Source organism: Labrus bergylta, chromosome 7, assembly GCF_963930695.1.
Source record: "Labrus bergylta chromosome 7, fLabBer1.1, whole genome shotgun sequence".
Taxonomy (NCBI): Eukaryota; Metazoa; Chordata; class Actinopteri; order Labriformes; family Labridae; genus Labrus; species Labrus bergylta.
The window spans coordinates 19,714,316-19,740,304 of record NC_089201.1 but is presented as its reverse complement, the minus strand read 5'-3'; the positions used below and the strand labels follow the sequence as shown (position 1 = coordinate 19,740,304).

The following is a 25,989-nucleotide window of genomic DNA, read 5'->3' as shown; positions in this document are numbered from 1 at the left end:
AATGTTTTATTGGAGCAAATTGTTATCTTGCCCCATCTACTGCTCTCATTTCATCCTCTTTAATGCCATGCCAAAGTGGAAGAAGATCAGATAGTTCCTAAGTATATTATAATGAGGGGAAAACAGCATCACTGTATCTACTTTAGCATTCTGGGATCAATATAAAAAGAATAAAGTCAGTTTCAGTTGCATTTCCTGTCAATTTTCACAGTTGGGTACTATGACTCATTGATGAACGTAATGTCTTTAGTGTATTTATTATAGCTTTATGGAAGGACAACAAATTGGATGGTTTCTTTCAGACTTAACTCAACTGAAGAATGAGTGGGTTTTGGTCATGGGGTTCACTGAAAAGATAACTGAGGGGACAACGTGACAAAAAACTTATCAGAATTAGTATCAAGTGCCTGTTAGGCCTGTGGAGACACAAGTTACACACGTTACACAATAAGTGATTTCAAACTTGAACAAAATCAACACAGGTAGCTGGTATTGTTCTTGTTTACTAGTAGTAACAGAAAGCTGGCATGAAAACACAGTTAAAATAATTGTCAATGGTGTGCTCTGCCAAGAAACCGAGACAACAGAACTTAACCAAGAGCCAGTGGAGCATCAACAATTGCCCGAGGCTGTCGGAAAGCCTTTCTCCACTCATTCACTGTTTCAGAGAGAACAAACAAACATGGAGTGTCCTTTATAATTACATTTACTCTATTAATTCAGATCTTTTCCACTTATTAATCATCATCATGATTTTCCGTCATCAATGAGAGATGTAATGCAACATATCTCCTCCTGATTTTGTATAGTCCTCCCTGTTACATCATCACTACAGTTGCTAACGTTAAAGTTAGACTGATCGGTCTATTATCATACAGCAGCTAGTAGCTAATCCTACTCCTACTTTTACCATTATTACTGACATTAAAGCTATAAATCTATCATATTCATTGTTGTTGTTGTTTCTCTGTTTGTCTCTATCTTTCTTCCTGCATCTCCCTCTATCCCACTTCCGCTAAGAGAACTACAGTATTGGCACATGGGCTGCGCACACTAACCACCACGCTACCAGCGCCCTAGAAACAGTATAATCTTAACACAATTTGGCGCCTTAGTTGGATCTAATTCTGTTTTTCTTCTGTACAAAACCTAAATTTTACTTATTTATTTTAATATAATGCTTATCTCTTCCTCTAAATGTGTATTTTTGGATGGTAGAAAGAAACTCTCCACAAATGGAAGTGGGTGCTCTCAGAGAAGGGCCTTAGCCGTCCAAAATCATTCAGTGGACTCCTTCTCTCAGACAGGATCCAAAGAAGGTACTGGAGCACACAAATCAGTTTAGGTGCAAAGGACTACCGTTTCGATGCACTGTGTCTTTCTCAGAGTCTCAATGTATTTTTAGATATTGAGAATATGATCCAATCAGTGTTTTAATAAAGACATGAATGCTTTCCAGTATCAATATAATTTATAAAAGGCATATTATCCTCCTGATTATCGATGTTTTTCATTAAATATCAACATTTTAGGCCAGAAATCCTCATATGTCAACTATAATAGTTGGATAATGTGGGAAGACTCACAATGAAAACAAAGAGTGTAAATATTTCAAGTGTGACCACTGCTGTCGTCATGCAGGCATTCAATAATTGCTGTGTTTCCGTCATTGCCGACGTCTAAAAGAGTCTAATGTGCTTTAGCTCGCATTGGGGATTTTTCACCTCTAATTAAACTGGAGATCATAATTGTCAGATAGCTTCTCTTTGACTGAACATGAAGAAGTGTTTTGACTTCCTGAAATGTTTTTCAACAACCTCACATCCATACTTAACATGGGCTGAAAATAAGATAATTACAGTGTTTCAAAGTGGTTCGAAAAATAACTGAACTCAGACATTAAAACCCAAATATGTGTCTCACCCCCACCCGGCATCACCAAGCCCACTCATTGCGTGCATACTGCTGTCAAGTTCTCACTCAACGCCCTGAGCAGAGAGAAAAAACACTAAAGTATTTGTCCGTCAGTGTTGAAATGTGTCTATGTCCCTCTTGCATCCTGCAGCTTTTTCTTCTTCTACACAGACCCTCAGAGCATCTTAAGCCACTCAGGCATCTCAGCTACATGTGAATGTCATCAGCATCAGTTCACGCATGGCCAAGGCACCCTGGCTATGAGTACAGGGTATTTTCTCTGTTTTTTGGAGCTGTTACCCAGTGCCGGGCTGTGAAACCATTCCTTAAGGGGGGGACACAGGCTTCTTTTACTTTGCAGTTCAGTACACAAGACCTGACTACAAAGTTGGCTGAAGAAGTAACTCACGGCTACTCCAGGAAACTCTACGTCCCTAAAGATATGACATTTATTTAGTGGAGAGGGAAAATGCCCTGCAACAGCCAGCAAGACTTCCATTTGGTAAAATTCTGAAGATTAGCAGAAAGGATATGAATTTAAAAAAAAAAAAACATTCCACATACTGTAAGTCCAAAACAATTACAGCCGAAAAAATTGGGCATCATTACCTTCCCCCCTCTCCCCTTCCTCTATCCTCCTCATGGTGATGCAAAGCCTATAAGAGAAGTAAGCACCAAAACTCAGGCAACGTCAGCTAATAGAATCACAACTGAAATATGCAGCTAACACAAGCTACACTGTGCAGGACTTAGCTATTTGTCAATCAGAAGTCATTTAACCGTGAAATATGATTCAGTTTCAGCAAAATCAGAGACTATAGTTCTGTGGGTTTTGTCAACATATTATAAAGATGTGTTTTTGAGTCAGGAACTCCAGGTCTTCAGACTCTATATTCTAATTTTATTAATACTCATGCATGTTCTTCCTGTTGTCTTTTACTGCTGCAGCACTTGAATTTCCCCACTGGGGATCAATAAAGGATTATCTTATCTCATCTTATACTTTTTTCTGATTCTGTAGGTTTTTGAAAAGGTTATTAGTAAAATCAGTGCTCTCTCCAAATATGTTCGCCCAAGTCCCCCCTTCAGGGCTGGAGCAGTGCCATAGTGATGACTTGATTTGTAATGATTTTCTTTCTTCTGGGTAGGTTTGTTTTAGACATTTGTGCATTGTTTATGTATTCGCAGTGTGTTTGCAGTTAATGCATTTTTTTCTGCTTTTCATTTTGCAGTATGTTTGTTTTTTTTTCATTTGCAGCATTCTTTTGTAATTTCATTTGCTTTGGACTTCTGTCTTTGTCTTTCTAATTTTGCATTGTCGCTGAATTGTCTCCTCTTTTCTCTTAATAAAAGTATTTTGGGCAGTTGCAGCATATTTGCCCTTGTTGTCCATTGTACAGCAATGAGTAAATGAATACATTTGAAATTATGATGCATCATCTTTTATCTGAGCACATGATGGTCCTTGATGGCTTAAAATGAATAACCCACCTATTAGCTGTATTTTAGCAGCACAGAGGTGTCTACTGGATGAATTAAACCCGGAACAAATGAGATGAAAAAAGAAAAAAATAGCTTTGGCAGGATGCACTTCATGGGGGGGATAGAGGCTAAGTTCATGGTCTTTATCCCCGCCTGCCTCCTCTCCATCCTCTCTGTCCTGCTAAGAGCTGCAAACAACAACAGAGGTAACAAAGGATACCTAGTGACGCCATGGGCTTTCAAAGCATCCCATCAATAATTAATTTGTTCTGCTGTGTTTCTCCACACCGGCACGCATGCTTGTCCTTAATCTTTTGTTCTTCAGGGTGTGAGGGGTGTCTGTCACATGGCCACTCTCCCCTCTAAAAGATAAATGGCTCCATGATGAGATGATAAAATAACCATTTCACTGTCACGATAGAATCATTTCGCCCTTTTGTTCAGCAGATAAGTGGGTTTGCATACCAACCTGCAAGGCTGCCATTCATTTTGCAATTTAACTTCATTAATAAGCTCTACCTTTTAATGAACATCAATGCTTTTAAGACATAAATTATTTTCACAGCATTATCATAATAGAGTTGCCATTCTTCTGTAGAAGTGCAGAAATGTTTTTAACCGACATCTTGAACCGACATCTGCGACTTCGAGGAGCTTCCACTCCACCTTAATTCATTTTCTCTCAGCGAAATTAAATTCTGGTGTTTGGAATGAGTTTTCTCCCCTCAGTATGGAAATTTAAGAGTTCAATCCTAACAGTGTTTCACGTGAAGTGAAAGCCAGATTCACAAGAGGTGCGCCATCTTAATACCATCGTTTGCCTCTTTGATAACCTTTGGAAGACGACACGGCAGACTAGTTTGCAACAGAAAGAGACGCTGTCAAATTAATTTTCAGATTGCATTTGATTAGGCACAGACTCTGTATTTTTTCTATTATTGGTATATGTTAATACCAAATGATAAAATTAATTGCCAACACAATGATGGTTAAAAAAACAGAGGACTTTGGTGCAGAAATGAGGTCCAGGAAAGGCATTGTTAGCACTATTGTATTCAAAGTACAGCAGACACTGTTGCTCTCCACCTGGCTGCACTTGACCACTTTATAGTGTAGTAGCTTATGGTGTATCTAGATCTATCTAAAAACACCCTGAAGCCAAGCTGACATATTTCAACAGAGGAGATATGTATGAAGGTGTTGACAAAAGAGCAAGCTAAGTTTCGCTACATTTCATTTTTCTTTGTGAGTCAATGTCTTTTTTGCCTTTTTTTCTGCTGAATCTGCACAAGGTCTCTTATCAGAAATGACTTGTTTTCCTGTATAATACAAAGGCCCAATTTTTTGTCTTTTTTTAAGTCCAAACAACAGTTTGCATCATGCTGACAGCAGCCGACCACAAACTTGTTCAGTTTTCCCTCTCAGCATCGGATTTTGGAGAGCTCCTGATAAGAGAGGAAAGTTGGCCAAACCCTCCTGCTGAAAACAGATAACTGGAAAATCTGCTCTACTGGAGACCCTTTTTTTTACGAAATGGTTATTATAACATGTTGAACAAAAAATGTGAGGAATTTGTTGTTTAATATTTAGCATTTTCAGTAGCATTTCAAAATCAGTCTCTACGCTCTTAATTGAGCAGCCCCAACAGCATTACCACAGACTGCTTATTTATACAGCCCAATATCACAAATAACGGATTTTCCTTGAGGGGAAATGTGTGTAATGTGGGCATGTACAGTTCCTGTACTCACCCAGATTTGGGCTTCTTCCTTTTGCTGTGGGATTTCAGCACCATGGTGAGCTCCAGTCACTATGATTCAGAGCTGAGCAACACAATAAGAAGACCTGCTTTTAACTCTGTTCAGCACCATGGACAGTGCCAGAACGAGGCAGATAGATCCACAGCCACGCCAATGTCATGTTCTCTTTTTCATAGCAGCACACAGACATAACCTCGATATAGAGAAGCTAAATCCTGTTCTTTATGTATTCTATGGTACAACCAGGACGGCATCACTTTCTGCGACAGCACGGAAATCCAGACGCTCTAATTCTCTGTGTGAGAGTGTTATGCTAAACTCGGCCTGCGAGCTCATGTAAATATTTTTGATCATTTTCTGAGGTCAACAAGGATGAAAGAGATTCCCTGCATGGAAGATATGTCAACGTTACAATCAGGCTGCTGGCTCTGGCCCAAAGACTCAATCCAGGGTTCATATTTGAAGCATAATACGACATGTTATAATTGTTTGGAAATCAACAGGCATTCAATAGGACAACCGACAGCGGTTTTGAACTTGCTATGCTATTCTGCATGTTCTCAAAAAAAGGAGCATGCTGAATCAACCCAGTTTTGTTTGATCCCCAATCTATTCAGGGTGCAAATTAATATCTGAGCTGAAACACTTGACCAGTAGCTTGCACCAGCATTCCAAGCACTGCCACAGCAATACCAATCAATCATTCTGAGCTCTATCCTTCTTCACCTTTTCAGCTGTGACTCCTTAAAAGCCTCTATTTTACTCCTCTCCTGCACCATGCCTATACCTCTGACCTTTAAACTGAATGTACTTTAGCGGCACAAGCTTTTATTACATTTCTGAACCACTGGACTCCTTTGTGGATTTCTTGGCAAAAAACGACTCACATAGAGTCCATACGTACTCAACTGCTACTGCTGGAACAGACATACTCGAGAAGGTTCCCTGTGTGACTCATTCTTTGCATTTAGTCCATCAAACCCTCTTCTGGTTATCAGGTGGCACAAAGACATGCAAATAATTGCTAATTAATTAAAACACGGCGTTGTGAGGAGCCCATGTTAAAAGAAACATCACTAATATTGCCTTGTGACATCATTATTTAACACACACTGGAAACAAAGGTGGGCATCTTAAACTATAATTAGTTTTTCCTTTACATTTTCAGCTTGCAGCGCAAATGTTCTCCTTGTTTTGTCATTTGGTATTAGTGTTGTGTTGAAGAGTAAACCTTTGACAGTGATATTTATCTGAAATAGAAAATAAGGAGCAACGTGCTTTTTTACAACACTGTTATTTTTTGAAACATGGATACATTTTTTTAATCAGTTTTCTTACTTTTTTTTAATCAGTTTTCTTACACTCCAAATTAGTTCAAAATGAAATGTTCTCATATGAATTGAAAGTGTCTACTTCAATGAAGATAGATGGATGAGGTAAACATGGAGACGATGTATTTTGTTTCTATTTTATTTTATATAGTTTCACTTAGATGTTCATATATGCATTAAAATATAATTATTTATATGTCTAGGATTGTAAATATTGTAATATTTTGCTATAATATTGTTGAGTATTTTACTCAACAGTGTATATACAGTATACACTTCTTTAAGTCAACAGGTCCAATAGCTGTTGCAAAGAAAATATGCATAAATTCTTACAAATAGCCCCACACTCTCTCTCTCTCTCACTCTCTCTCTTTGTCTCATTTTCTCTGTCACTCACTCTCACACATATATTCATCACACACGCACACACACACACACACACACACACACACACACACACACACACACACACACACACACACACACACACACACACACACACACACACACAGGCACACTCACATATTGATTCACTCATCACTCACCCTCACACTCACTCATGTGCCCTGACTTGCATTATTGTGCTGCTATGTGAAACGCCCGGTGCAGTGAAAACAGACAGCAGAGTATTTGGCATGGCTGGAGGGAAAACTAGCCTCAATGGGCTCTGAATTGCCAAGATCCTGAATAAGCATTGTAATGTGGGTTTGCATGCTGAAACCAAATGTGCAAGGAATTGGATTTGGCATTGCTGACATCTGGTTTTATCCTTGCAAATGCATTATCTATGCATCAACAGATTCACAGTCCTTTTCATAGACACTAATAACATCCTGTCATACTGCAAAGGGTATTATTGAGGGGGCTGCAACGGGTTAAGAGGAGGTCATTTAAAAAAAAATCTGCAGTATGAAATCTTTAGATGGAAGCGATTTTACTGAAAGGTTGTTGAAAGACATAATGTTGCAAAGGTGCTGAACTGACATGATTATGACAGTCATCAAGATCATGAAGATCTGTTTGACACTAAAGGACAGTCTTTTTGATGGTTATAAAGATGGAGAAGTTGGGGAAATGTGCAGCTAAGGTTCAGGTTCAGGTTACTTTATTTGTACCTGTAGGTAAAATTTGGTTGCAGGGAGAGTGATGTATATTTAATAAAATATAAAGAATACCTAAAACATACAAAGTGCAAATTCACGGTACATGGGCAAAAGTGCAGAGGTGCATGAAGAGTGCAGGTTCCTATCGTACAATTGATAAAATAAATTGATCTGTAAAAGTTACAGAGCCGAAAACAGTAAAATTGATAATGAGTGAATAAATAAACCATCAAGAAACATGACATCCGCTTCCAAGCCTTCCCAGCCTGTTATCTCTGTGAAATTACAGCAATCACATCAAGCAGCAAAGAGGAAAAAGATGAAGAGAAAAACAAAAACAGACAAACAGATATCCGAAGACTTGGCTAATGGCAGCTGGGACAAAGCTACTCCTACAGCTTTTGTTCTGCACTTTGGAACTAAAAGTCTTCGTCCAGAAGGAAGGAGCTGAAACTCAAAATGCAGAGGATTGGGACTCATCTTTTATGATTGAGCCGGTTATCCGCTCCAACTGCCTGGTGTACAAGGTCTCTAGACTCAGCTGTTGCTCTCTGATCAGATTACTGGACCACCTCACGATCTGCTTCAGAGAGTTCTCTGTTCTGTTGCTCACAGAGAGGTTTTCCAAACCATGACACAACAGAAAAATATAAAAATTGCAAACTAGACAGAATTCAAGTACCCATTATTATTGGCAAAGAAAGGCCTCAAGGTCATTATACAATCATATTTCGTTTTTGCGAAATTCCTCACGTGATTTGGAAACCAATTTTTTGGGACAGCAAAATATAAAAGAATGTCTTTTATGAAACTTTATAGCCATTTTCTGAAGGACAAGAAGAGGCTTATGTACACCAATTGCAACAAGTTCTACCTCACTCTTTAAGGCCAGTAGTCATATGAGCAACACTTTGTCTTAGATTTCCCACAGTACACTTGGCAGGCTTATGCTCTCTTCCTGTTACTCAGCCTCAGTTCTGTGCAAGAAAAGGCTGTGAAGAAAAATGATGCTCCCATGCCACTTGCACACACTGCTTTGGGCAGACTATCATTCCCATTAAACTAATAACAGTTAGCTTCTTATCTCGTAATGTCTTGGCAAAGTCACTTCCACCCTTGAAGAAAACACAATGTCTTTGAATGCTGGGGCATCATCTATCACTGAGGCCCAAATGAGACGGTATAATCCTCTGCAATTTGCGTTCTTGTATTCTAGTGTTATCACCAATTTCTGCAGCAATGTTGAGTACACACATTTCTCAATTTTTGGGGACAATGATGCTGTCCTTCAACTTCAAGAGCAGGCGGGATTTAATTATGTGTTCCACCAATCTAACAAACTAATATCATTGGGGTTGCACACAAAAACACCTTCATGCCTGCTCTAGCAAAGTCTAGCAAATGTTAGTTTGTCGTTTATTTATTTGTAATTTATAGTTTAAATTCAAGTCCATCATGTTAGACCCCTTACAGGCCAGGAAGACAGCTTCATGTCGACGTTTGAATGTGAAAAACAAAGTCGGAGAAACAGGGATCAAAATACCAAAGGGTGATAAGGCAGATTAAATTCCCGGATAGATGCCAGTCTATGAACACTTTCCGACAGTATAATGACAGATTATCTGTTTCTCTGATGCCATGTCATCCTGCAGTGACAGATGGAAAAGATTAAAAGTGTCTCTTGTCCCTGAAACCAAATAGTCTTTGATCAGATTTGAGAGGTCGTACTTTTTATATCATGCACTCCAATCTGAAATGTCTAGAAATAGAGCAAGTCATTTCTCTTTACAAATACACGTGCTGTTGGCCTCATCTGTATCCCTAAAGTCGTGTTTTTTGTCCCTACATTTTTTTTTCTCCTTTGGACAAATATATTGTGGGAAGTTAGATTTCTCTTCATAACTATACTTGACATAGTTATGACACTCAAGTTCATGTATACCAGGGCCTCTTGATAACCATGCCATGTGGAAACATAATGCTAGATGTTGTCTATTCATGTCTACATCTGAAAAGGGCCTTACTCATCAATTGTGGAGAGATATCAATGGAATGTTTTAAATGTATTTATTGATCAGTTTATTTTAAAGTACGAGGGAAATAAGCTGTCATTTAAGTGAAGCTTTTGATTGAAAATGAAAGAGGGGAATAATAGCATATCTAAAATCGTTAAGTACTTGTGTGCATACACCTGCCTTTTTAAACACATTTGCAGCATTCCCTGGGGATATATGGGACAATACATGTAGGAATTGTTATCTAATTCAGTGGTTCCCAAAGTGGGGGTTAGGACCCCCTGGGTGTTCGCGAGACACTGAGAGGGGGTTGCGAGATTCCTTCTAAAAACATATTTTATAACATATCTTATCCATTATTGTGAAAATACAAACAAAAACACAGTTCAAGATAGAGATCTTGTGTTACCTGTGTTCTGCTTCTAGCATTTCTGCTGGGGCTGTTGCCTTCTTTTCTGTTCCAATACCACTATTTGGATAGGCCTCATAGTGTGTCCGGCTGTGCGCAACATTACATGTAGCTAGCATCATTAGTTTAGGGGTCACAGGCTGAAAAGTTTGGGAACCCCTGATCTAATATGAGTGTAATGCATTTAGGACTTCTAGCCATGGCTAATTTGCAGTCCTTGTCCCTGGTAAGGATTTTAGGTCTGAGATAATAGAATAATGTTGTCTGCATACAAAGAAGATATTTTACAAGTCAGAGTGATTTTATTGACTTTCCTGTTAGGATTGGGTTACCAGTGTCAATAAATAGTCCCACTCAGTTTTAGTCAAGGCTTTTTTGAGTGTTCAGAGTGACATTTGAAGGGAGTCAGTTTTACCTGAAATATTACATTTTACCAGGGAAATGTAATACTTTGCCAACTTGGATGATGGGACTTGTGGAAATTATCTAACATCAGAGTTTAACACTGAAATAACATCAAAGCAAAAATATTTCTAAATATTTTTTCACCACTTTTGGAACTAGGTTGAAAGAAACTTTCCAAATCCTGTTAAAGGTGTCAGCCTTGACGTCGTGATTTGGATACTCTGGCAAAAAAGATTCAATTACATCAATAATGCTTGACAGTTCCTCTGGAATTCTTAGTAAATGGCAGATATGTTACTGTCAGCACTGAGTCCTAAAGGTGTTTAAGCTCGGGTAAATCAAAAAAAGCGTTCAAACTGTTAGTCAACATGGAAAACAATGATGGAAGCTGAAGGGAAATGAGGAATGACATTCTTCCTTTTTTTTGTGCCGCCACCCTGAGAGTCAGTATTAAAATGAAAAGAAAGACTTGTGAAGCCATTATTCACCTGTCAACTACTGTGAATAACTCATCATCAACATTTTTTTATAGATGTCTGAGGCGGGGAATGTTTTCGTTACTTTACACTCAATTTTTTTCGTTCTAAAAAAATGAATGCTGTGTTTTTAAATAAACATTTTAACATGTTCTTGTTGTAAATTCATCTTCTGCTGCCTTTTGAAGAACACAATTTCTGTTGGTGAACAAGACGGCTATTGTCCTTTTCTATTTTAAGTAGGACGAAAGGACAAATATGGCAAATTCATTGTTTGACTTTGTCCAACACAACACTGGTCAAACGCATAAGACAACCAAGTCCTCTTAAGGTTCATTAATGATCTATACCTGATAAGCATACGGATATGGTAAGAGCCTCCTTCCCATACTCTGCACTCCTTTTGTGCTAATTTCTGCACGTTTTCTGGAAGCTTGAGGATACAAACCAAATGTTGCTATACCACTGGAAATCATTAGGACAATGTTCAGCAGTGCAGCCAGCAGTTCAATGCAAGGGAGTATATGAGTGTGATGCCCCCTGCTGCTACTAAGTATTCAATGTTTGTTTATGCCAGATCACAAAGTTAGGGTGTTAATTGGACTAAATGGTTATAGTGTTTAAAATGTGCGTATCGATTTTCAGACGTAAAGAAAGGATAAATGAGCCTTTAGTGTCTAGACACAAGGGAGCTTGCAGAATAAGCAGACAAAAAACAGAAATTATTTTGTTTGTGTGGAAAACATATTTGATGTTCCATTTTAACATTGCTCAATTCACTATTAGTTGTGATACAAAATATCTCCGAGCCAGTGAAGGGATAATGTAACATAACTGTAAAAAATCAATCCATGGATAACCAAGACAAGTCTATTTTCAAAATCATGTTACTCTTGCTCAAAAAATAATTGGCCCTATTGAACTTCATGAATGCTATAAAATGCAGTTCATAAAAGAAAATACATGAACGTGAATGTATAAATGAAGCTCATTTACGAGTGTTATACATGTTCTTAATTGGTAGGATAATTAAACTTTGTTCACTGCAGTATTGCAGATTCACTCATTAATTAAAGAATAAAAAGTTTCCAATCTAAATAACCATTCTTTTAGATTTCCCATACACTTACAATCAAACTCTCCAAATATCTTGGTGGAAGTATCATCAATTAATTTTGATTATGTGAATCTTTGACCACACATTTTGTGGTCAACAACTGCAGAATCTGTTTTATCTTGTGGAAAGAGCCATTTGGGTTTTCATTTTGCCAAGAGACAAATGTGACAAATGTGTTTCCCTATAGACAAGCTATTACGAGCAGCGCTTTGGCCTCAGACCCCTGCAGATATTCCGCTCATGGCCTCTGAAACAATGGCTCCGGTTTTATTTATTTTTTTCATCTGCGGGGCACCATCCATCGCCGGGACTACTCGCCTGTCATCTCGCCCCGCAGACAATGGCTCCCTGACACAAGAGCTCCTTGTAAAAGATGTTGCCGTCTCTCCATCTCCGTGCAACACAGGCACACAGATACAAAGTATGTGCAGGGACACACACACACAAACACAATCGGCACAAACGTGTGGGCACATGAACTCATAAATACTCACATGAAAACACATACACACAGAAATCTAATCTGTCCCTGAATCAAATCCCATCCTTTTGTTTTTCAGACAGTAAAGCAGGGTGAGGGAGCGCTACAGGGAGTAGTGTACACTGCTAAAGTAATCACTAGTTCACACCATTTTGGGGTCACTCCCACTCCTCACTAACACCACACCATACAGAGGCGTAGTGAGATTTCAATCACTTTATAGCTGCTACCAGGGCTTTAGTAAATTGTTGACAGCCAAATCCAGGTTGATCCCTTGAGTGATTGCAGCCTGCAAAAGGGTCTAATCTCATTTTCTCTTCTGCCTCTGACTGCCTGTAAATGACCAGACACTACTTTTAGATGTCCCTTTATCCTAAGCAATGCTGCATCAAGCAGAAAGTGCTTTTTATGAGTTTAAAGTTTGTAAAGACTCGTTGAGGATGTCACCAATCTTAGCTTGAGCCTCCAGAGCTTAGGGGACCTTTAAACAATTCTATGTGTTGGAACATGTTTTGTTCAAAATGGCCATTGTATAAAGACTCACTTATTTGAGCTAATACATGTGAGGCAAGACGGACACCATATGATTAAATCGCTTTACACATCAATAAAGCTGCCCGTAAAGATGCAAATATTCAGTGTTCATTTTTCAAATGCTTGCACTGTTAATGCTATTCATGCATTTAATATTGTCACCAAAAGGCATGAGTCATGGAAAAAAAACCTTCAGGCAATGTATATGATCTGCATCACTGCATTAAAGAAAAAAAAAATGACATGTCTTGTAAAAAAAGACACACTTGCAAATTCCAAGGAACATGTTTCCGTAGGTGAACCTGCGGAAGGATCATTACCGGTTGAGATCCCCGCACCCGAGGACGCGTGGCCCCTCGGTGCTGGCGGTGGATCATCACTCAAAAAAAAACTCTCCCTCTTATATAAATATGAATAATATAGGTGATTGTACTGAAAGCTCCTCTAGCACTCATCATTTTTATTATTTCCTTTAAACGTATTTGATAAGTGAACTTTAGGGAAAAACTGGACAAGTGAAATAAGTTTTAATTTAAGTGAAGCTTTTCATGGAAAATTAAAGGGGGGGGGGAATAAAAGCATCCCTAAAATATTTAAAGGAAGAATATGCAACATTTTACACATAAATACAGCAGAAATCAAGTATATCCTCTATAAATGTCTCTCTGAAGCTACGAGTTAACCAAAATGACTGCTAACATAACAAAGCAGGCCACAGGCAATTATAGCTCGAGCAAAGGACAATTTTGTCGGCCGCCTGCACTTAATGGTTATTAATTATGGTGCGTTCTCCTTTGTGTGAATGCAAGTGGAGAGGGGTTGGGGGTGCGTCGCTGGAGGAGAGCGGAGGCTTCAGAATTGCCGAGGTGTCGCCAACCAGCAGTTTGTTGTTTGTTTTGGTTTAATGCTGATGCTCAAGGGCGACATCTACTGTCAAAAAGTCGCACATTCTTCCTTTAAGTACTTGTGTGCATAGACCTGCCTTTTTAAAAACATTTTTGCTGCTGTTTTTGTTATTTATTCATGCAGTTAGCATTAGTTTATCTGCACCTTTTAAGTTTATTGTACACTCAAAAGACATTTATTGATATAGAAATATAACTTTTTTCCATATGAATCGAAAGACCTTTGTCAATGCAAATCAATACTTCGCCATCTGCTCTTGAACATTGCTCTGCGCCCTGACAAACCATCTTAAACTGGAATTGTTTTTCATCTGCTGAACATTAGAGTTCCACTGAGGCATCAAAATGTCATTATGTTTGGAACACCATTTGTTTTCTCAGCACAACATTTTCATACTAAGCACATGACAGACAGCTCAATTTTTTTTAACCCCCATCATGTCGCACAGGGAAAATGTCATGAGTTAGCACAAAGCTAATGGTTCACATCTGATGCCTCATTTGAAGAAAGGCGGAGACTTGGACCACGAACGGTCCCACTCTGTCATTGTTTTCTCAGAGGGCTGGCCCCATTAAACCTAATACACAGATGTAATATATTAAAGGCCTCCACTGTAGCAACCTTTTTTTTTTTTTGCAATACACTCAAGATTCATTTATGATAATCAAATGTATATTGCTAATACTGTTGTGAGTCACTTTCACCATAAAGTGCATTTGAGCCTTCAACATTTCAAAAAGAAAAAAACTGAGATTTCCCATTTAAGGTTCATTTAAAAGTGATCCAGAATCATCACTTTCTCTGTGATTAACAAATTCAACCTTTCTTCTTGGACTTAAATATGTCCAGTCACAGTTACTATACTTTGCCATATTCTGCCGCTCTTTTCGTGAATCCCTTAGGGTGCTTTTATAGATGTTTGTCTCTAATTGTGCTTTGTTTCATGTTTACTCATCTGGGTTGCTTCTTTATGTTTATTCTGGGAAATAATTCAAAGTCGCTGAGTATTTTCTCTCTGACCTTGCTAGAAGTCTCACCAGCTGATATCTGAGTTTAGCACAGAGCCACATGGAGTATGGCTTAAATTAATCACAATGAATCAAATTAAAACAAAATCCACAGTTCTGTCTTGTTTGATTTACGACAGTAACCAATCCAGCCCAGACAACCCACTGTGATCTAAAGTCTGCGAGCAACGCACTCAAACAGAGTTGCACCTGTCAACATTATGTGGTAACATTGAGAACACAAACTAGTTGGATTTACTCCTTTGAAAACAACTTTTTTTTTGTTTTCTGCCTGAGGATTTTTTTATACAACTGGGGGTTGCCAGATGTAAAACAAGTGTTGGAATCACAATCTTATGACTTAATTTGCCTTTTTTCCCACAAATCAATCATGATTGAGGTACTACATTTTTCTGCTTAATAATGCCCATACTCATACAACTCAGGGGTTAAAAGTAGTTGCAGAACATACTGTTAGGGACTAGTTGATGCCAATCCAGATGTGCTGATCTTTAGACTTGCAGCTTGATTTTTCTGACCAAGTGACAACCTCTGTTGTTGAAGCTGATATGGAATTGCAAACAATTGGATTTCCTTTGAGTGTCCGCTTGAGGCGGCTTCAAAATTCATCAGGCCTCGGATTGAAAAAGCCAAATTTAACAGCAGAACAAAACATGTTTACAGCTTGGTACAACAAATAGGTTTGACTCTAAGGCTAATTTAACTATTCTTGACAACTGCAGATGGATTTATATATTTTCAAAACTCACCAGTTTTATATAATTAAGTATTCCAATTTTGGTTAGTTATGATATTTAGTGAAAGGCTCTCGGACATGATTGTGTTGTGATTTTTTTCAATCAGTGATATTCTCCTATTATTATTGCATTTATGTTTTAGAACGTAGTTACAGGTATAGTCTAATGTGTTAACCATACCTGGCTTGTTTGCTTTTTCAGTCAATATGTATTTTTTTTAATTCATCTGCCAACAAAGGGAGTCAGGATGGATCATTGTTAGCTTTTCAGTGAGAGGTTACAGTGGAAAGTAATCATGAGAAGTCCAGTTAAAGTTTATCTGTCACTCGCGGATGTCTCAGTGGAGAAGGCCAGTAAGTGGCAAGTCCTCCTGATTCCACAAGCTTTCTTGGCTTCCGAGAAGCAACTGCCATGGTCACCAACCATCAAAGATAGAATTTAATTCAGGAGGAAACATGTCATCTCATTCACCAAATGAGGAGTTAGCCATGGGTGTTGACTGTAACCTTCTGTATGCCAACCCCTCCCTCCTCTCCAGTTCAACTCTACCCTTCCAACATGGTAACTTTTGGCTCCAGAAAACCAACATGGCAGCAGTTAAGAAACCAATTGGTGATGTCATGGTGGCTATGAAAATATTTATACAGTGTATACTTCTGACTAATAAAAAAAAAATTCACCAACAAAAGTACTTTTAATTATAGGACTTTTGGCAAAAATGGCAAAATATGTGCACTGTACCATTTCCTATCAAAACCCCTCTCACACAGCTTCTAAAAAGCTGTAAGAAGAAATCTGCAATCATAACAGTGGCATTTCATCCAAGCTTTTTTTGGAAGTTAGAGGACAGATACAGTTGCGATACAACAGCAATTTCACAGGCGCACAGAGCAAATAAAACCATTTAACCTCTTAAAGAGCTCTACCCTGACGAGTCAAATGGCAAATATATAAATGTTAGGGTATATACACACATCTGCTCGCTCACACATACAGCCGAGCAAGCAAACTGTGGGGAGTTTGCATGTACTGTAACATGTACTGCATTTACTCTGGCCACAGCGCTGTGTCAGCAGAATCTCATTATTCCTATGCACTTTCTGAAGCAATAATTAGATGGGGGGGAAATGCTATCTCTCTATTGGATGGCTTTATTTGTTCCAGGGTTATGGCTATCCCTCAATGTGTTGCCCCGAGCAACATGTCTGTGCTGTGTTTGTGTTCTTAGTCTCTGGTGGAGAGGCAGTGATCATTATTAACCATTTAAGTGACGAAAAGTCAATGCTGGAATGGTTGCTGGGAGTTTAAATAAGAAACAAACCGAGGTCAAATGGCAAAAGAGGACAAGGAGGCTCTCATTTCAGCTGGTAATTGGGGAGAGTTGAATTAAAACAGCACTGAGGCAGAGAGCTTAGCCAGAAACAATGGAAAGAGCTCCATGCTTAACCTAACAGTGTCCCCAAGTTTCTGATGTAATCTTTGACTTTATATTAAGAGAGCAAATGCAGTTCAGTATCAGAGAAGAAGAGATGTGGAGCACTTAATAAAAGGGGTGAGAAACTTGCTGACATGTAATTCTCTATGGCTAAATAATGGGTGTTACGTGTTAGCTGCAGCAATAGTAAAATGAGGTCAAGTCCTGCAGTGTCTTTCTCAGATGGGATACTGATAGATTGCAGGATATAGGTTTATAGGATCAGCTTTTTATTTACCATGACAATTTCTACCACACATAAAGAGAAATATGCACTTCTGTCTGATTTGAAAAATAGCTGGAAACTTAGAAAATAACTCCTGAAAAGTGTTTGTAAAATCTAGGACTGCACAATCAATTGCAATTTTATTGTTAGAGCAATATGAGCACTTACAGTAAGAGGGGCAGAAAAGTCAGCACACTTAATGCCTTTCAAAGTATGTTTATCTGGGTGGAGTAGCAGCATACAGATCGACATGGACACGTTTCAGCACAAGGCCTTCTCCAGCGTCATGTGAGCATTTACAATAAACATGTGCAAAAGTCTGAATTTATCCAATAGATTAAGACGAAGTATTTCATGGGAATCAAGAAAAATCTATTTCACTCCTGCTGAATGGAGCCATGTGTATTACCGCCATGCTCTCACGTTATTTTGATGAAGTCATGGCGATGCTTTTTGGATTTACTTTGGATTCAGGAGAAACATATTGCAAGCAGCGTATCTAAAGCGTATAGATTCTTTAATACTGGTTTGTCAATATGTATTGCACTGCATATCCATATCGCAATATCAAACAATATTATTGCACCACAATTTTTCCTCCTATCCTGCAGGCCTAGAGGTGGGTTTAGAATAACTAAATTGTTGTTGTGTGATTCAAATGTCAATTGCAGTTAACTCACTGCAGTTATAACAATATATATATCCGAGAACCGAGACAAGGTATCCCAATTCCATTTTTTTCCAATATGATTCAGGACAATTGAAAGAACTGTTAAGTTTAGCTACCAGGCATGTAGAAATTTGAATTATTGGTTATGGTAAACAAAGAAATGACAACACAACATAACAATGAGACAGAAAAGAGAAAGAATTCACAGAAGGTGAAGAAAATGTTCTCTGTGTTGTCAATTTGTTCCAATCGCCTTTTGTATTGCTTTTTTAAATGTTGATCTTTTGCCTTTAATGCTTTTATTTTAGAGAAAGGACAGCGGATAGAGTCAGAGAGTGAGAGAAAGTGTGAATGACATGCGGGAAAGGAGCCAATGGTCGGACTCAAACCCGGGCCACCCCCCTAGAGGACCACACTCTCCGTACATGGGGCACGCACTAACCACTCGACAACTTGGCCCCCCACTGAAAAGATATGTTTGTTTCATTATGCAGAGTGAATTAGATTTTTCTCTGCATTGGAAAAAAAAGAAAATACATGCAAAATGGGTCAACATGCTGTATAGCGACCCCTGACTGCTCCTCCTGCTACCTTGTATTTCTCCCCACTCAGGTTGCCTTCAGGTAGAGAGGGGCGGAGCCACTTAATTTGATGTTGTGCACCTGGGCAGACAAGGCCTCAGTATTTAAGCTGGCTTCTCATTCTCTAGCATTCTCTTGTCAAGACTTTGGTTTGCGGTCTTTGTTGTTTGCTATGCTTGCTTGTTGTTTTTGTCTTTCACTGAGGGTATCACATATGATGTTGAAGGCGGCTAGCTTAGTACACACATAGAATCAAGACAGGAGAAGTTGCTGTGACTACATTTTACTCGATGGAGTCAGAACCACCTTTGTATTGACAAAGGTCTTTGTTTTGGAAACGGGAACAAACAAGCTTTCAGGTACAGGAATCCACATGCACAGCTCTATGACGGTAATAGGTAAAGTATGTAGTTATGAAGGCAGAGGATATACTCAGTGTGATAATCAGAGATTACCTAAAAAATATGTGAAAATATAACTACTGTAGTTATGTTTATGAACAATTGTATAGCTAAGCTGGTACTCGAAAAAAATAGAAGGGGACATTATGTCATATTTAGTTTTCTTGCCAAAATGAGCTTTCACCTAGCTCCTCCTACAATTTTTTCTGGGCACATAAATGCAGACTGTTGACAACAGTGGCTGTATGATACACATTAAAGAGCCCATATTATGCCCTTTTTGGGGTTCGTATATTTAATCTATGTACCTACTTTTGTACGTTCTCAATAGCTAAAGTCTGAAAAAAGTGTCTGTTTTAATGTACTGCTCCTCCTTGCTCCCTCTACGCTCTGAGTCTGTCAGCTACGCTCTGCTGAGCCCACACTGTTAGACCCCACGTGGGCCAAGTCCGCTCTGATTGGTCTGCCGATCCGCTCTGTCGTTATTGGTCAGTCGCTCAGCACGGTTCTCGGAAATGTCCCGCCTCTTTTACCATATTGGGAATGCAGCCACTGGCTCCGTCCGAGGGGAGCATAAACATTAGCACCTTAGCACTACTGTGCTACCGCAGGCTACGGCATATCGTGGGCGTGCCACAGAAGTTAACGGGCCTGCAACATGAGCTGCTGGGCTTGCCACAACGAGCCAATGGGCTTAGATCAGTGATCTCACACTGACAATGACGTCAGACTGACACATTTTTATTGAGGGGGGCTAGAACCGAGCGTTACATGCAGCTAATGCTGCAGCTAACAGGAGGACGTAGGAGAAGCCGCGTTTCCGCAGACTTTGAATTTCTGCACATAGATGTGCCTAAACATGCACAGGACACTTGGAAAATACACTAAAGAGCATATAAAACCAGAAAAAGCATAATATGGGACCTTTAACATTTTACTTGAGGTATTTTATTTAAAATTGTTTATCTCCCTGTCAGACCTGGAACAAAGACGATGTGGATACAATACATGATCCTTAGGAGGCTAAACTACAGGGAGTATCTTACATTTGGAAAACAGCGCCTGTGATGTCAAGAGTGCCTTTCTGAAAAGTTGAGAGATTTTCTTCTTGATCGCTCAGAGCAGCCTCACAGAAAAGGTGAAGTGTTTGGAATAAAGATGCTGGGCGAACGCTCTCTACTCATTGAAAACAATTTTTAAAAGATGCTGGTGCTCAGGAACAAATGCTAGGTGGACACAGGGCCTTAAAAAAACATTATCTTTGTTTGGTGGATTATGTAAGCCTTGGTTAAAAATTTTGTTTTTGCAGCTTCATGTTAAATAAATGCAATAACTAAATTTACCAAATAGCATATTGAAGAAAAAAATCACCCATATACTGTAAGGCTTTCATCTCTCAGGGAACCATGTTAAATAATGCATCTACATTTGGTACTTTTGGCTTGACTGTCTTGGTGTGATAAAATCCCACTTCTTCACATGTATTTTGATGCATGGTGACCCTGACATCATGTGTATGATTTTTCTTGTGCATTGCTAGATTCATTGTTCTGTTCAGTGAAGTAGTCACTGGGAGACGCTTGCACATATTAATCGTTTCCTGCCTCAGAAGAGCCATTAATAAAATAGCAGGTGACTTTTCCCCTCACAAGAAGACCCCTGCGGTGCAACATTTCATTTATGGAATTACAGCTGACACTGATAAGTGAAACGATGATTGAAGGTTAATTACATGCCAAAACTGAGGAGGGAAAACAACGGTAGCGTTCAATCACTTCCTCTCTAATGTATCTGGGAAACTAAAACCTTAGTCTCACTAATAAGATCAAATTGGGATGTGTCATTCCCCACGAAGAGATAATGTGTCATGTATTGCACATTACTTGTATATAAGGTGAATGTAAGGAATATTTTCGTTCTGCTTTTATGGAGAAGGAGGGGAAATTCCACAATCTTTGAAAAAAAGAAAGAAAATCCTTAAAAACAAAATGCCATGACACTTTATGTGTTCTCATGCTGCTACTGCTGTACTTCTCCATCTCCATGTACAAAAACACTTAGACAACATCTAATTACAACATGTCCAGCAATGAAAGGGAGTGTAGTCCTGTGACTGCTTTTTGTTCTTCTTTTTACTATTTCTATCACAACAATTGGTTATTACCACCATGTTATTGTGCTGTTTAAAGTGGATCATCAAATTACATGTCCAGTGGTGCCAAACATATGTCATAATCAATTTATAATGAGTCACTTGATGTAATATTTCACTAAATGTTATCATCATCATGTGAAACTATTATACAGTATGTTTGTATACAAAGTATTTCAGATGAGGCTGTGGTATAGGTGGCAATATGCCTCCTTTCAGCTTGTCCTCTGGTTGACCTATTATGTAACATACCAGACAATCGACAAATAAGTTAGCAAGCGGCAAACTGGTTGTGTGTTGAGAAGTGAAAACACAGAAAGCTGTACGTGTCTCCACGTCAGTCTAAAAATGTAGGGGTTATCAATCTAGGACTCACTAGGGTAATATCTTAGTCTTCATTTCTTCTTTTTTTAAAAAAAGGTTTGCGCATTTATGCTTTCTGACTTCCACTGCATAATCTAGGGGTGTTAGTCCAACTTTGAGAAATATGACTTAGTAGTTATTTCAGTCAGACTAACATATTTACATATATTTTAAAAGTCCAGTTTACATCAGACTACCACAATAAATCAACTTACAAAAACAACATACTGACATATAGTACAAAAATGAATTGTAAGTTTTTGTAATTACTTAAATCAACAGTGAATGATTTATTTGACCAGCCTTTCAAATGACCCCAGAGCAAGTCAACAGTTTTTACAAGTTATAGGGAAACCAAGGAAAGCTGTGTCAGCCACATCCAAAGTTAAAACATGAAATCTCCTGCCTTATCTTGACTCACTTATCCTGTGACAACCAACCCTGCTGTTCCCCTCGCCTGGCAGAAAATCACGTCGACCTGTTCCATCAGTTGATTTATATTCAAATCCTTCCAGTCTTTATATGCACAATAAAAAAAAACAAGCCTCGCAACAAACAGCACACCATAATCACTGTTCCCTAATGGGATTTTTCTCACACCGCTCCCCTGCTTCAGACTTTCACTGTATTCGCTGACTCAGCATTAATCTCCAGGCAACAAATTCCTTTTCTTTCTCTCACCTGGAGGAAACAAAAATGTACAAATGTTGTCCCCATGCTGATGCAAATACTCCATAACTCAACCTTATTTGGCCAATCATAGTAATACGATTGACTGAGAGGGTCAGGGCCTTTCAGTTTCTGAGACCTTTAATTACGCCGCCTCATTAGACCTATTTGTGTAAATAGCAAAACAGCACACCAATATGTTTAGTGTGTCTCCTCAAATAGGGGCAGTTACTTTGATGTCACGTTTAAGCCATTTAATGTTGTCATTAATTTCAAAACTTTATTTTGAAAGAGCCACTGAATTTCAAACTGCATTTTGCACTATAAGAAATGTATCATGATTTAATCTCAGGCAATCCAGACTTGGCAGATGCCTGGTTTCTGCCTTTTAGGAAATTAGTCATTGCCATTGTTGCCAAGTGCTTGGCTTAACATTAGGTTTATGTGAATATTTAACACATCTCAGCACATCCAGGTAGGCAGATGGTTGTCCACCAACAAGTCTGGTTCTGCATAAGTTTTCTGCCTGTTAAGGTTTCTGCCTGTTAATTTTCCTTTCAACTGTTGCTAAGTGCATTGATGGTCTATTAATACTATAACAAAAAGTATGATCTACACTGGCTCTCCCTGTAAGAGTTGTAAGTGTCTGTAATTTGGGGGTTGTATAAAAAAAGATAAAAGTTTGTTTTACAGATTCAATGCTTTGCTTAACTTTTAAAGTTTTATAATACATGTCTTTTTTCCCCCTCAGAGAAATCCATCCCATACATACCCCTATACTTCTATTTCATTGGGACAAAAATCTCTTGGACAATTTTTGGTGTGTAACTGTGCTTCACCCTATTTAAGGAGCCTCACACTATAGAGTTTTTTGTTGACAGCTGAAGTCATGGAAGGACTTGATGCAGCCTTGGCAGGAACCTCAGAATTAAAGGTGAGGCAGGCCACCACAAGTTTCCTGCTGATACCAAAGCCAATAAACACCTGCTGCTCCCAGCTGGAGAACAGCCCATGCCACAGAGAAGCAGCAGGATTAAAAGGTCTCCTGAGCGATTGATAGGGCAAGTTGAGCTCAGCAAAGTGTGTACAATGACACATGCTGTGTTACTCTGTATTAACAGTGGTGTATAATGTTTTTCAGCTGAAAACACTGCTGTTATTGCTATTTGACTCTTCTCCTTCAACAAGCTGAAAAAAAAAAGTTTTCTACCTTGTTTCACCTCTGACAAAGCTACAAAGTGTTGCGGGTGGCCAAATAAGGCCACCTGAACCTGAGGAAAGAAACTTTAGCATTTATGTTTGAGTTTGTTAAAGTTGTTGAAGTGCTGGTCTGATTGCACTCAGGCAACAGAGGTCCTGTAAGTGACCAACTGGTTATGCAGAAGTCAATATGCGAAAATAGAGTTAATGTGATGGTGTTTGTCACTGTAGTTCTTCCCCTCCTAAGAGTCAAAAACAAGTCTTATGCCAACTGCTTGATAAAAGCTAACAAGCATATCATTTTTCCACTGTTAACGCTCATGTATTTTCTTACACTCACATTAAAGACTTCTGTATATCTTGTGCATATCTTCTCTACCTCTCCTCCTATTCCACTTACAGGTGATTTGCTTGCATTCATTGTTTATATTGGAGAATTTGGTTCATTTCGGCATTGGTTTAATGATTTAATCATCAGTATTATCATTCTGCTTAATCATTATTGTTTATGATTCATACTGCTTCCCAAAATTATAATATGCACATTCAGTCCAATATTAGACCGCTCAAGGGACAGGGTTGAATAAACATAGAAAATTGTTTTTGACCACAACAACTTTGAAATCAGTAGAGGTTTTTATTTATGGCTCTGAAAACTTTTTCCAAAGAGGAAATGTTGAGCATGCAAAAAAAAGAATCCTTTGAACCAATGATTGATAAATAAAATAACATAAGATGCAATGATACTTTTATTTTAGTTATTTAATTTTTTATCTCTATTTAACCAGGTAGTTAATCCATTGAGATCATCAATGGGTTAATATCTCTTCAACATCTAATTTTATTGATAGTCTCTTAATTAAAGCAACCATGAGGAACTTCCAGTTAATTCAAAATGAATGTGTAAAAATCATCGCTGATGGTCCAGTTTGCTTTCGTACATCATAGACACATCTGAACTGATTAAAAAAAGGGAAAACACTGCTTTCAAAAATGATTCCAGTTTGTGAGTTTTTAAAAAGAAGCCCTGTGTGTTTTTTCCTGATCTCTGAGAATATCATAAACATTCTGAATTATGAAAAACAATATTTTTTTTGGTTCAAAAGGGGCTTGTACGATCTCTTTTCTCAGCAAACTGGAATCCTTTCAAATGTCGGTGTGGATTAAATTGAAAGGGCTGCTGCACCCCAATCAAAAGAAGACCTTGTGTCTGTGGAACTGTATAAATCACTAATCATGCCTGCCTGGCTTTGAGTGTCGTGACATGTCTAAATGGCATTCAAACAGGAGACTGTGAGAGAGGCTTTTCAATTTGAAGTACTTTGTTATTACAGTATACACATTGCACGCAGCAAGACAGGGACAGAATGTGCTTATTAATAGAAACGAGTGGAAGCGGAATTAATAACAGTGATGACTGAGGTCTGGGCATCCGAAAATAGTTGTTCTGAAATGAATGACTGGTATAATGAAGGTCTTCGGTGCACTAGGGTGAAAATTGAGCCTGACATTAGTGGCTTTTAAAAAGCTGAGCAAGCCATTTGTTCCTGAGCTCTCAAAAATATGTCATGCAAATTTTTATTTCATAATACATTTTAAGATGTGTTTTTCAAGGTTTTTGGGATGTGCAAAACTGTTGAGGATTTCTTCTTTTTTTTCTCTCCTTTTAGTTATGTGTTGTTTGTTTTGCAGGTTGTGTGCATGTGGGTAGTGTGCCATATATTTTGTTTGTGGTTATTGTGGTTATTGTGGTCATTCATTTGAATGTGCTATATGGTTCGGTATGGCACCCATTTTTTGGTGTTTCCGCTGTCAAAAGTTGGGAATGGTACCAAACTAAGGGATCCGTATCATCCTACTTTTTTGGTGCCCTTCTGTTACGGTGCCAAGGGTACCAATCTTTTTGTTAACTCTGTCCTGTTCTTCTTCTTCATTGAACTTAATTAATAGCGGGCTACAATGTGTTGGGCTGCTATGATGTCACACTATTTCATAGCAGACACGGCTATCTCCATCTGGCTTACACTCCGCTTACCGAATAAGGGTACGGCTGGCTGTGGAAATGCAAGCAAGATCAGAGTTTACCGTACCGAATTGAACTAAACTGTACTCAATCAAACCGGATCGCTTGATTGAAACGGTAATAGTACGATATGGTAATATTGTAACAGGAAATCTTTTGAGGCTCAATCTTAAGAGGGACCCTTTGATTTTAATAAAAATGTTTTGTTTTTTTAAATTGACCCTTTGTAAATCTCAGTTTCCCAGATAAGAACACCTTTGATTTTGCCTCAACATCTGCTTTACATGAAGGTCTAAACAGGACCTTGCAATGACACTAAGCCCATGTTTCCCCTTGAGTCCTACTTAGCACGTTTCAGGGCTATTGACACAATGTTATGGCAAGAAAGAGCTTGGAGTCAAACAAGCTGCATAATTGCTCTTCTGAGGAAATCTCAAGGGATCTAATGCAATTCCTATGATAGTGCCATTATCTACCATTGCTTTCACCTTCCTAGCCATTATCCTCAGAGCTGCCAGAAATAACGTGAAGA

General features: G+C 38.6%; 1 protein-coding gene across 1 annotated transcript in view; it reads right to left on the bottom strand.

Annotated features, from left to right (window-relative positions):
• lingo1a (leucine rich repeat and Ig domain containing 1a) overlaps window positions 1-25,989 on the bottom strand; it is a 146,457-nt gene that overhangs the window by 31,195 nt on the left and 89,273 nt on the right. The gene's annotated exons all lie outside the window — the stretch shown is intronic.